Source organism: Protopterus annectens, chromosome 13.part0 (assembly GCF_019279795.1).
Source record: "Protopterus annectens isolate FY-2018-M chromosome 13.part0, PAN1.0, whole genome shotgun sequence".
Lineage (NCBI taxonomy): Eukaryota > Metazoa > Chordata > Ceratodontiformes > Protopteridae > Protopterus > Protopterus annectens.
Genome location: NC_056747.1, coordinates 751,086,881 through 751,099,823, shown reverse-complemented (window position 1 = coordinate 751,099,823; position 12,943 = coordinate 751,086,881). Strand labels below are relative to the sequence as shown.

The 12,943-nt window shown below is 46.1% G+C and overlaps 2 protein-coding genes across 7 annotated transcripts in view; one reads left to right on the top strand and one right to left on the bottom strand.

Moving 5' to 3' along the window:
- Positions 1-12,943, top strand: part of MYO18A (myosin XVIIIA) — a 2,129,602-nt gene that overhangs the window by 293,584 nt on the left and 1,823,075 nt on the right. The gene's annotated exons all lie outside the window — the stretch shown is intronic.
- CRYBA1 (crystallin beta A1) overlaps positions 1-12,943 on the bottom strand; it is a 1,100,222-nt gene that overhangs the window by 680,931 nt on the left and 406,348 nt on the right. The window lies entirely within an intron of this gene.

Below are 12,943 nucleotides of genomic sequence, written 5' to 3'. Positions count from 1 at the left end.
CGCCGATGACTGCAAACTGGGAGCCATAATTGACTCTCCAGCTGACACGGACATCCTCCAAAAGGACCTTACTGAGACGGACACCTGGTGTCAAAGTAATGGCCTCAAGCTAAATGCCAAAAAATGCATAGTCATCCCGTTTGGGAAAAATAAAGCACCCACGAATTACCACATAGGTGGCAGCCCCCTTAATACAGAAAAGGTAATAAGAGATCTGGGGACCCAGGTAGATAGTAATCTCTCCTTTGACAATCATATTGCCAAAGTAGTTAGGAAATCCTTCTATGTGGCCCATCTAATTACTAAAGGGTTCGCATCTAGAAATAAAGCGGTTATAGTGCCCCTCTACTTGTCACTCATCGGACCCATCATAGAGTACAATGCCCCATTTGGGATGTACCTCACAAGACACTTCTATCAGTTGGAGAGACCACAAAAGTACCTCACCAAGAGGATTACTGGCCTCAAACATATGTCCTATGCAGCCCGACTGAAAAAACTCCGGCTGTACTCAGTGGCATATCGCTCACTCAGAGGTGATCTCTGCCTGACTTACAAAACCATGTCCAACTCAGAATTGATGGATATGCTCCACCTAAAGAAATCCAAATCGCTGCGAGCCACACGCTCTTGTGAGCTAAACCTCACCACAACAATAAATAGAACATGCTGGATAGATAGATTCCTGTCACAGACTCTCCATGCTTTGGAACAAAATTTCAAACTGCATTAGGCAGAGCCCCTCACTAACACTCTTCAAGAGAAACCTTGACTAGTAGATGGGTAACAGAAAATACACCCCTTGGATCACTTCTTGGCTCTGCTTGACAGAGGATTAGTTAATTTAATCAATGGAGTGACGAAAGCTGACACACTCTGGCTAGGCTTATAAATGCCCTCAGGCAGATAGCCTAGTTACCTACCTATTAACATAATAGTTACCAGTTAGCAGTGAGGTAAGTTTACTAATGAGTCAGTGTGGTGAATTAGCACAAGGATAGATTAGAGACCTTAATTCAGCAGTGGCTTGCCTATTGATTATACTAGTCCTGTTCTCACTCCGGTATTTAATAATATCATGCACCTTTTTAAATATCTTTATCTGTTTAGAAGCCAGCAGAAGACTAGAAAAGCAGAGGTAGTACTATCAAACCATACCAAATTGTGACTTCCTTAAACTCTTGTTCTTTGCTGTTATTTTCTCATGCTGACTAATAACTTGTTTTAAAAAAAAAATGCATTTTAAAGTGATACAAATATGGGTTTGGAGAATTATCATTACTGTCTTGTATAAGCAGCTAATGGTTGTTCTTGTGTCTTTCTGCTTTTTCCCGGTTAGGGGTTGCCACAGCGGAACTCCGGTCCGCTAATGATTGGCAGAAGATTTTTACGTGCTGAGTTGCCGGCCCTGATGCACAACCCATTCACGCACGTCTCCACACAGAAGACGCTCTAGCTGAGAATCGAACAGGGCGTCTTACTGTGAGGCGACAAAGTTATCGCAGCACCACCACCGCAGTGTATGGCATAAAATATCCTGGGTGTTTTTAATGGCTGTCCTTTATACAAATTAATTTACATCTGCAAAAGTAATTTCACTTGTGTTGCTATTAATGTAAGATTACCTCCTATTCCATTAACAGTAACACTGACTGCCAAAAGAAATGTTTCACTGGGTCTCTCCTGCTGAATGTTTATGTTTGCAGTTCCAACTATTTTTCTGATTTTTTGCGTAAAGAAACAGAGAAGCTGTGGCACAAAAGTCTTCCCTTGAATCCATAAGGTATTCCAGAATGATGAACTGCTACATTTAATTTATGAAACTTTAAAATAAAACATGTTTTGTGAAGGAAAAAAGCTGGTATTCCGGTGACAGCTGAAGCTGAACCTTTTGAAAATGTAAATATTTTAAAATGATAGACACCATTAGCTAAAATTATTAAATAACTAGAAGGCTGTATGTAGCAGAAATTTAATTATATCTCTTTGTATTTCATCAGGGATCAAGGCCCATAACTCTAAATCAGTTACCTCAAGACTTATGGGAAAAATACTACTACTAATACTAATAGTAATAACAATAATAACAATAATAGCAATAATAGTATTAATAATGGGAGGTGTGCCTGTGGGAGCACAAAGACCCAAAATCATGAACCGATTTGAAATATTGCTGATGTTATGTAGTCTAATCTCGCCTACATTTTTATCTGTGAGTTTGGAGCCGAATGTCTATTCCGACTCGGCCATACTTTTTAGCTCAAAGTCTTTCTGTTGGCTGGGCTAAGATGGTATCCCATGCTGCACTGCTCTCTATCCCCAGATCTCATTTGCCGCTTGTGTAGCTCGGACGTGGTCTCTCTCTTGGCTGTGGCTAAGTACCCTTTTCTTCTTATATCAGAGAAGTTTTTTGCAAAAAAAAAAAAAAGCAATTTTAATAGCTATCGTGTGTGTTCTTGTCTGTAGTGTGAAAAAGTTGTGTTTTTTTCTTGATTGCGTATTCTGTGGTATCCCACTAGCTGTTTCCAATGGGCTAGGCCCGTTTCAGTTAGAGGACCTAGTCTGTCCCCTTGCTTTCCTTGTGTGCTAAAGTTTTCCCATGGACTAAAACTGTTTTAATTAGAGGAATTAGTCCTCCCCCCTTGTATTTGTGTCTGAGGATCATTTAAATTAGAGATCTTTGTGGTGTTCTGTCTGTTGTTTGGCTTGTTCTCGCACTTGTGACTGTTTGACTGTTGGTCTATTTTTCAGTTAGTTACTTGTTGGTTAACTATGTCCAAAGATACTAAGGAGCATAAGCCCTCTGGCTTCAAGAAGTGCTCCAAGTGCAGTTATAAAATGTCCATTACTGAGGGACACTCTGTGTGTACTGTCTGGAGTGATTCATCTCCAGAAATCGTGTAGTTTCTGTCATGCCTTTAGTCTGCTTGTTCTTCAGGAAAGGAAGAACAAATTGATTTTAAAGGGACTTCTGAAACCCTCCTTCGAGGAGGGTCTGGAGAGTGCTTCTAGCTGTAAGGCAAAATCTTCAAAAGCAAAAATGCGATCTCCGGCTCCATCAGTCACCTCGGAGCCACCGGAGAAAATAGCAAAGTCTTCATCGACATCCTCGGCTCCATTGTTCTCGGGGCTGCAGAAAGTGTCAGTGGTCATGGAACCTGCTTCGGCTCCAATTTTCTTGGAGCCTGTTCGGAGCTGGTCACCTGGCATTAGGCCAGGTTCCCCTCCTCGCAGGTCCCCTTCAGAGAGGAAGTCTCGATCTTCCCTCCCTATCCTCCAAATCTTCCAGGACCTTATCAGATGTGGACGTCAGTAGAGTGGTGCAGAGACTTCTTCAGTCACCGGTACTGGCAAAATTGTTCTCTGCTTCGACCCAGTCGGCTCCGGAGCCGGTCCCTCAACCTGCATCGATACTTCCTCCTCTGAGCACATCTCAGCTTTCGGAGCTAGAGTGCTCAGCTCCATGTGATGTCCCTAGGTCGGTTCCGACAGCCCCTCCTGGCTTATCAGTTCCGATGTCAGCTCCGATCCTGTCAGCGCTGTCCACGGGGTTCAGGACTCAGGATTCTTTGGACGGACCCGAGGGAGAGGCTTCTGGACACCTTTCGGCTCCTAGTCTCCCTCCTGGCGCTTCGACGTGGGGAAGCCTGACTCCTGTCTCTGCTTCGGAGGCTGGTCGTTCTTCGGATCTGGGAGGACCAGCCTTCGAGGCCAAGTGGAGCGCACGGGCCAGGTCGTCAGCGGCATCATACGGGTCGGTCATTCTGTCCCCTACAACACTGGTGCAGGTCTCTGATCGCCATCTATCTCTAGACAGCGGAGCCCCAAGGCCTCAGGGTACCCCCATGAGTGGTCCCCATATTTCTGAGGGCCCCTCAGAGTTTTTGCCTGAGGAGCCACCCAAAAAGAAAACGTGCAAGAGGAAGCACATAGATTCCCAGGATGAGTCTCTCACATCACTCACCGACCTCGAGGAATCGGAGGGGTCCCCTAAGTCATCCTCTGAGGATGTTTCTTTCTCTGACATCCTAGAGATTTTGAAGCAAAGAGGTGACTGGCCATCCAAATCCCCCTCCGAGGAGGAGTCTGTCTTCCTGAAGGCCTTTGCTGCTCAGCCCTCCACCTCCTGGGTATCTCCACTCTTTGAGCTTCTGGATTTGGTTTGTCAGAGGGTGTGGGGAAACCCCTGACTCTGTGGAACCAGTCCCCAGGAGACCCAATAAATTTTTGTCTGCTCCTCCTGATAAGGGATTTCTATCCAAAGGAGTTCCTGTGGATGCCATGGTGGTGGCAGCTGCCACCCAGAGGGAATTAGTTGAGACTTCTTCCACCGTCCATCCCCCTAACAAGGAGTCTAGGACTATGGACCGGTACGGGAAGCGTACATTTTCTTCAGCGACCTTTACCTTATGGTCACTGAATTACTTATCACACTTTACACGGCTCCAGAGAGATCTCCTCAAGGAGCTTGGAGATACTCTCACTGGTAACGTTTCTGAGGCGGTGGCCCAGACGGTCAACGCTTAGATGTCTACCCTCAGTTCTATTGCAAACTCCTCCATGTGGCTAATCTCCTACGCAGCCAAGGGAGCGAGTAGGGCAGCAAGTTCAGGAGTTGCTCTTAGGAGGCAGGCCTGGATGCGCCTTTGTCATTTTGCGGAGGCCTTCAAGTCTTCATTCACCGACGCTCCATTTGATGGTTCCTCTTTGTTCGGAACCAAGGTGAAAGACACTCTCACTAGGTGAGAGCAGGAGGGAAAAACTCTGCCGTAGGAGTCCATTTTTCCCTTCCCTCTAGGCCTTATCCCAAGACCCAGAGGGGTGGCAAAATGTGGTTCAAGAAATCAGAGTTTTTTTTTCCTGGTGCACAAGGTGAGCCCCCCTCCAGAGGCAGGGGAGGGGGTGGTTATTCAGGGAGGTGTCACCCTAGGGGCAGAGGAGGCCCTCGCAACTCGGGATACTGTGATTCCTTTCGTGGTTCTCCCTAACGCCGCTCCTGATGGGGGGTCTGACTGTGCATTTCCAGAGCCAGTCGGGGGGTCGAATCTCATTATACCCGGAGGCCTGGCAAGATATCGCCCAGGACCAATGGGTTCTATGAATAATTTCCGGAGGATATGTCCTTCCCTTCTCCTCAAATCCCCCTCCAATAAAGAAAATCCCGGATGTTCCACCCAGTCAAAGGGATTACGCAGCTTCAGAAGTTTCAAAGCTGCTAGAAAAAGGAGCCATCCAATATGTCCCCTCAGACCAGATCGGATTAGGGACTTACTCCAGATTCTTTTTGGTGCCGAAAACGACAGGGGACCTGAGACCCATTTTGGATCTCAGCCAATTGAACACCCGTGTGCAAAAGTCCAAGTTCCGAATGGTGACATTGCAGTCTATTCTCCCATTGTTGGGAAAAGAAGTGTGGATGTGCTCCATCGACCTCAAGGATGCTTACTACAACATAAAGATGGACAGGGCATCCAGAAGTCACCTACGCTTCCGGCTGGGAGCCAGTCCCTTTCAGTTTCGGGCCCTGCCCTTTGGTCTCACCACAGCCCCCAGGGTGTATACCAAATGCATGGCAGTGGTGACTGCTCACTTGAGACGTCAAGGATTCCAAGTGTTTCCATACCTGGATGACTGGCTCATTACTGCCACCACCAGGCATCTACTACTTCAGACCAGGGATGCTACTATCAACCTATGTCAACAGCTGGGCATCACATTGAACTGGGAAAAATCTGCCTTGTTGCCCTCACAGCATGTCACTTTTATAGGCGCCGAATTAGACACCGTCCTCATGCGGGCGTTTCTACCACAGGAAAGAATCAGAGCCCTACAACAACAGGCTTACGCCTTGCTCCCTCTGAGAAGAGTGAAGGCAAGATGGGTCCTCCAGTTGTTGGGGACAATGGCTGCTACGATGTTAGTCCCTCTGGAAAGTTACATATGAGGCTCCTTCAGTGGCTACTCTTCGCCCAGTGGTCTTTTCAACGTCTTCCACTTTCTCACCCTATTCTACTCGCAAACAAGTGCAAACAGGATCTCAGTAAGTGCCTTCGCACAGACAACTTCAGTGCAGGAAAGCCCTTCGTTCCTGCGCCCCCGGTTGCCACGGATGCCTTCCAGATGGGGTGGGGGGGGGCATTATCTAGGCAGGACAGTCCAAGGCACGTGGCAATAGCACGAGATACATCTGCATATCAATGTCCTGGAGATGAGAGCTGTGCTACTAGCGTTGCAAGCACTTCAGAGATGTTCTTCATGTTTCACTGTTGCAGTCATTACATTTGGGTAATCCTGCTGGCAGGTTGCCCTCAGTCGGCCTGAATTCCAAAGTCCTGGGTCCTGCATTGGCTGCTGTCACCCCTTCTCTGACATCAGGTCGTCAGGGGTATAAAAGATGCGGCCAACGCCATTTTCTTTAGTCTTTCTTGACGTGCAGTGCCCAAACAGAAGCAGTTCACAAGTGCCAGTCGGCCAACTCCTGAGATTTTCGTGTCCGAGTTTCAGATCCAGAGTCTTCTATAAAGTTAAGTACCCCGTTGGGGAAACTTTTTTCTTGCTCCAGACTGATGTCAGAAAAAGTTAATAATTGTATTTCTTGTGGAAAGCAAATACCTCATAAGGACTTTCATTCTTACTGTATTCCTTGCCTAAGCCCTGATGACAACGTTGCTGGTTGTCGGTTTTGTGCTAGATTTAACCAACGCACTATTAAGTGTCGGTATGATTTTGCTTTAAACTATTTTGGACGCCGGTTTCATTTTCCAGAAATGTCGTCGGATAGCCATCAGACTACCGGAGTTCACAAAAACGCAAAGTAAAGGAGAGGGATAGACAACCGAGGCCCAAAACCGAAGATGAAGCTTCTCCTAAGCCAGTCACCGGTTCTCAGTGAGGCACTTTCGCAGCCCCTGACGCCTGCTACTTCAGAGTCGCAGGCCGCTACCGACTCCCATATGGAGTCGGCCATGCCGCTGGAAACTCAAGGTATTGGAGTCTCGGATACTATTCCTTCAGATGGGTCTGGAGCCACTGAGCAGGCACCGGCTTCTGAGGGTGTATTCAGAACTAAACATCTTTACATTAAATCAACCTCAGCTTCAAAGGCAAAGACTAAAGCACCTCCTAAAGCAAAGAAACAAACTCAAGAGCCACGTGGACAGGCCTCCATGCCCAAAAAACAGATGCTCAAAATGGCCGAAGAGTTAATTACCATGATCAGGGGTTCCCATCCCCCTCTTGATAAGAGGCCTAGGCAAGAGACTGACTATGAATCTTAAGATCAGGTTTCTATTTCTTCTGATTCCTCTTCTGATCAGGAATATTATCTTCCCCCTATGAGGATTCTGATGCTGAAGAATCTATACCTTAAGTTTCTCCTCCAGAGGACTATTCTTTTGGAGAAACCTTGCATACCATGAGAGAGCATTTCCACTGGGAGAGCCAAGATTTTTCAGAATCTAAAAAGTGGCTGAGGGATTTCCTTTTACTACCTCAACACAGACCACTAGCAATTCCACCTGTGTCAGATATTGTAGATGATGTGTTTTCGGAGTCTAGTCTTACCCCTGACTCCTTACCTCCAGCTCCTGTTAAGCCTGACAGATATTACAGGGTTCCTGACTCTCATAAATTCCTTTTTTAAAAACCCTGCTGCAGACCCAGAAACTATTTCACAGGGTCCCAAAGGAGTTGAGGCTTCCACTGCAAAAAAACCTACCCCCTCTGACAGAGATTCTAGGGCACTGGATAGATGGGGGAAAAAGGTTTACACATCTGCTACCTTGGCTATAAGGGCCTTAAACTGTCAAGTTTCATATGCTCAGATATCAGCAACATGTCATGGCATTGCTTAAACAGAAAATGTTATTAAACTCTGAATGTGCAGAAAACAAGGAAATGCAGGATTTATTGCATGCATCTGAACAAGTTGGAAAGCATACTTTGCAACGTGGTTTTGATTCTTTGGAGGCCTCCTGCAGGGCCGCAGTTATGGGTCCTGTAATTAGGAGGCATGCTTGGTTAAAATAACAAAATTTGCCTGATCATGTCAAAGTTAAATTATTAGATGCACCTTTACAGCAATGATACTTTGTTTGGTGTTAAGGCAGAGGAGGTGTTAAAGAAAATGGAGGACAAAGCTAAATCTATGCAAACTGTCAAAGATTTTTTACAAGTACAGCCACCTAGGTTTAGTAGACACTGGCCTACAAAGAATTGGTCCTTTCCTGTGTCAGACAGACCTCAAAGGGGCAGATCCAGACACCCTAGAGGCAGATCCCAGGCGCAAGGTTCCTACAGGTCAAAGGAATGGGGTGCTTCTACCTCCAAAGTTGGAGAAGACAAATCACAACCATACAGGAAACAGTCCCAATGACTTCCCCCTGCCTGCACCAAGCACTTATCTTCTGGCAGCACCCTTAGGGGGAAAATTAGCACTTTGTTGTCAAAATTGGCACATTATAACCCAGGACAAATGGGTTCTAAATATCGTGTCACAAGGGTACAAGTTCTATTTCCATACCCTGCCCAAACGCACACGGCTGGCCAGATCTGCCAAAAAATCAATGGGCAGAGGCATAAAAACAAGTCTCATCCCTCATGGACATGGGGGCCATTCAGCAAGTACCAGAGCAAGAGCAGGGACAAGGATTTTACTCAAGACTGTTCTTGGTTCCCAGAAAGGACAAGACTGGTAGACCAATACTGGACCTATCTATTCTGAACACATTCCTGGATATACCAAAATTCAAGATGATGACTTTGCAGCAGCTTCTGCCCATGCTGGGCAAGAACGCTTGGCTGGTAACTCTAGACCTAAAAGAGGCATACCTGCATGTCCCAATCAGACAATTATGCAGAAGATACCTCAGATTCAAGGCTGGCTCAATTCATTACCAGTTCTCTGCACTGCCCTTTGGCTTATCTACTGCACCCAGGGTCTTTACAAAGTGCCCGGCACCAGTAATTGCATTCTGCAGACAGAGGAATACAAATATATCCTTACTTGGACGACTGCCTAATTCAAGCAGAGAACAAGGACATTCTTCTACAGCATCTGGCGTTTGTGAAAAGACTTCTAACATGCCCAGGGTACACAGTAAACGAAAAGAAATCAAAACTAGTACCCTCTCAAGAGATAATATTCCTGGGTGCAAGCTTAAATACAACTGCCCAGATGGCTTATCTCACGCCAGACAAACAAAGACAACTGACTACCTATTTCAAAATGTTGGCAACACAGGCCCAGTTATCTGCAAGAAAAATTCTGCAGGCTTTGGGCTTCATGGCATCCTGCATCCTACATCCTACTAATTCCATATTCAAGACTGCATATGAGGAAACTTCAATGGTACCTAAAAAGTGTTTGGACTCAACATTGCCACAGCCTGGAAACAATGATTACTCTCATTCCCTGCCTACAACAGGGTTCCGATGGTGGGCAAAGGCTTGTCAGCAAAACAAGGGACAGCCATTCACATTACCCCCAGCCAGGCAGACAATAACAACGGATGCATCAGATTATGTCTGGGGGGCCCACATGGCAGGAAGATGCATTTAGGGGACATGGTCCTCAACCCAAATGCATCTACATATCAATCAAAAAGAGATGTTAGCTGTTCAGAATGCCCTGACAGCCTTCAAGGACCTACTTCATCCGGGATAACTACTGATAAAGACAGACAACACCACTGTCATGTGGTACATAAGCAGGGGGGCACACATTCTTACCCCCTTTGCAGACTAGCTATGACTTTGTTGGATACAGCATTAACTTACCAAGTGCATCTGCAGGCACAATTCCTGCCAGGAAGGAAAAATACTCTGGCAGATGAACTAAGCAGAAATCTCATGGATCCCCACGAGTGGCAGCTGGATCCACAAGTCTTCAGCATGATAGCAAGGAAATGGGGATGCCCGGACATAGATCTATTTGCCTCCCCTCACAACTACCAACTAAAAAGATTCTGCACAAGGACTTATCACAGACATGCATGGAAAGTAGACGCCCTATCTTTCAGCTGGAAAAAACTATCAGTATATGCCTTTTCCTCACTGCCTCTCCTCCCCAAGGTACTCCTAAAAGGTCAGTCAGGAGAAGCCAAAAATGATACTGATTGCCCCAGACTGGCCCTGCCAGTACTGGTTTCCAATCCTAAAGAACTTGTCTCAATGCCCATTTTGGACCTTACCTCAAATACCTCATCTACTGTCCCAGCAAAACAATCAGATCCTGCACAGCCAACTCAGGACTTTAAACCTGGCAGCATTGCGGATAATGTAGTCATACAAAACACACCTCTCAGCAAAGTTGTGATGGAAGTAATTTTGGAGGCCAGAAAGCCTAGTACTAGAAAATCTTATGCTGGAAAATGGAAGAGATTCTGTGCTTGGAACCAGGCACAAGGAACTGATACAGCTGTGCCAAATATTCCTCAGATTTTTCAATACTTAACTGAGATGCTGGACAAAGGCCTATCCTTTTCATCTATTAAAATTCATGCCTCTGCCATTTCGGCTCATTACAATACAGAGCCACCAATATTTTCACATCCCTTATTAAAACAGTACCTCAGAGGAGCCAAAAATTTAAGGCCTCCAAGGAGATCACCAATGCCTGCATGGGACCTCAACTATGTCTGGGAAAAACTCACCCTGCCTCCTTTTGAGCCAGCTGCAACTGCTGATATAAAGTTTTTATCTTGAAAAACAGCTCTGCTCCTAGCAATAACTTCTGCAAGACGAGTTTCAGAGCTACAGGCACTCATGGCTGTGGAACTGTTTATCTTTTTTTATCCAGACAGGGTCTCGCTGAGGACAAACCCAACATTTATGCCTAAGGTGGTGTCCAGTGTGGCTCTTAATTAAACTATTCATCTGCCAACCTTCTTTCCAAATCCACAGAACAAGGGGGAGAGAATTCTGCATTCTTTGGACGTACACAGACAGCTTAGATTCTACTTGGACAGAACCAAAGTTTTCAGAAAGACAGAGCAATTACTAGTGGCATATGCTGCAGGATCACAAGGAAAGGCTATCTCAAAGCAGACTATTTCAAAGTGTATAGGCCACTGCATTCTTTTCTGCTACTTACACCATGGCAAGCCAGGCCACATTCAACCAGAGCTGCAGCCACTTCAGCAGCCTTTCTCAGGGGAGTACCAACCAAGGACACTTTAGAGGCTGCTACTTGGAGTCCAGTGCACACCTTTACAAAGCACGATCATCTGCCACTCTACTCTAAATCCAGGGCAGGCTTTGCCACTGCAGTTCTGCAGGGCCTCATAGCCGCTCCTAATGCTCTTTAGCTCCAGCCTCCCATCCATAGCTTTGGGATTCTACCCAAATGTAATGACTGCAACAGTGAAACACGAAGGACATAGTACAGTTGTGTACACTTACCATAAATGTAGATGTTCGAGTGAATTCACTGTTGCAGTCCAGGTTACCCACCCGCCATCCCCCCTTTCTTCTGATGTAGCCTATCTTTCCTTCTCTGATTAATACAACCTATGTGGCGTATTTGCTTGTAGATGAAGGTAAAGTTTATGTTGGTACATGTATTTATAAATTTTGGCTACCCTTTTAGGGGGCACCTGACATCTGGGGCAAGAAAAACTAAAGAAAATGGCACTGGCCCACATCTTTTATACCCCTGATGACCTGACATCAGGAAGAGGCGACAGCAGCCGACGCAGGACCCAGGACTTTGGAATTCAGGCTGACTGAGGGCAACCTGCCAGCAGGGTTACCCAAATGTAATGACTGCAACAGTGAATACACTCGAACATCTACATTTATGGTAAGTGTACACAACTGTACTTTTTCTTCCTCTCGGGACTATTGCAATCCACTCGGACAATATGTCAGTGGTGTGGTATCTGAACAAGCAGGGAGGAACCAAGTCATATCCCCTTTGCAGAGAGGCCATGCGAGTGTGGCAGTGGGCAGTGTCTTCCCAACGTTTTCTGGTAGCAACGCACATTCCGGGGAAGTCCAGTGTGATCGCAGACAGGCTAAGCAGAGCTATTCTGATGTGTTATGAGTGGTCCCTGAACTGTCAAGTTGCGGAGCAGATCTTCCGCAGGTAGGGTCAGACTTGCTGCGACCTTTTTGCCAGTCCCCTCAATGCCAAATGCAGCAACTACTTCACCCTGATTCACCCTCAGGGGGAGTCACCCAGGGATGCTCTAGTCCACGATTGGCCCTCCGGTCTTCTATATGCCTTCCCTCCAGTCTCCTTGCTGTCAAAGGTTATTCAGAAAGCGCAATCCTTGGGAAGCAAAATGATTCTGATTGCCCCACATTGGTCTCATCAAATTTAGTTCCCCTTTCTCCATCCCTATCTCATGGACGCTCCTTGGATTCTGGACCTACAACCAGACTCAGTGACTCGCATGTCAGGGCAGCTCCATCCCTCTCTTCGGACCCTCCGGTTGACAGCCTGGCTACTCCCACTTCCGTCATCAGTTAGGCTTCACCAATTTTCGCCGGAGGTGGTTCATATTTTATCTTCCTCTCATAAGTATTCGACCAGGAAGATTTATTACAGCGAATAGAAGAGGTTTTCAATCTGGGCACATGCCATAAAGATTGACCCTTACACAGCTCCAATTTCATCTGTATTGGAGCTCCTGACTATGCTTTTTAACCAGGGTTCAGTGGCCGCAACCATTAAAGTCCAATTGGTGGTAATTTCTACCTTTCATGTTGCAGACAAACCTAGTCTAATGGCACATAGACTCTGTAAGGCTTTCCTGAAGGATGAAATGGTTACACCTGATGAAGCTATGTGAAAGCGCTTGTGTCTTCTATTAAACTGGTACCTGATTTATCTTCTGTGGACTTTATTTATATCTTCGGATATATTCTTAGCCTGGATTTATTGCCTCTTGACTTCAGGGGGCTGCTTGCTTATGCTTTTATAACAATTGTTCTTCTGGCT